Genomic DNA, 804 nt, shown 5'->3' with positions numbered 1-804 from the left:
TCCATTGGATTTCTTTGCATTTTGTTTTATTTTATTTTATTTTATTTTATTTTATTTTATAACTCTTCAGAGGCACTGCACTGCCTATTTCCAGCAATATGACATGACTTTCCCTCATGGGAAAGTACCTGCCTCAACCTCTTCCATTTGCAGGTTAAGATGCTCCTATTTATTTGCTTTTCGGCGCCAGGATAAGACCTTTTTATTTAAAACTTATTTCAATGGTTAATTTATTTATTTAACTAGGTTTTTTTTTTTTTAGCTGAGAATGCACTGAGGTTTTATTGAGGTTTTATGGTATTGGGGGGTTTATTGTATTGGGGGTTTTAATGTATGGTTGACTTTTTTGATGTTGTGAGCCGCCCCGAGGCTTATTGTGATGGGGCGGCATAGAAATGTTTTAAATAAATAAATCTTGAAACTCCGGGATTCCCGGGCCGTGTGGCAGCCCTTGCGAAATTAAACAGGGCTCATGGTCAGCAGTGCTAGAACCTTGAATGAAGAAGGGAACCACTAAAATTCACCCCTTCTGTTTGCTTGTTCCTTTTCCAAAGCTAAAGTGTTGCTTTCTTCCCCATTCACTTTTTTATGTCAATGGGCTGAAATTTGGCTTCGGCTCGCTCGAGCCGTAGGCAGGGATCTTTTTCAAAATACGTATTCGGCCTCCTGCAAGGCAGATGACGTGCCGTCAGCGGATGACGGCGGTGTCATCATGACACAACAACTCTTGAGTGTGACTCAGGGGAGCGTTCCCAATCCCTGAATGGTTTTTTGGAAATCGAGCACCTTCCCTTCCAGAGAGAG

Source organism: Varanus komodoensis, unplaced genomic scaffold (assembly GCF_004798865.1).
Source record: "Varanus komodoensis strain SLA01 unplaced genomic scaffold, ASM479886v1 scaffold15, whole genome shotgun sequence".
In the NCBI taxonomy this organism is placed as follows: Eukaryota; Metazoa; Chordata; class Lepidosauria; order Squamata; family Varanidae; genus Varanus; species Varanus komodoensis.
Note: the sequence above shows the minus strand (reverse complement) of the source record.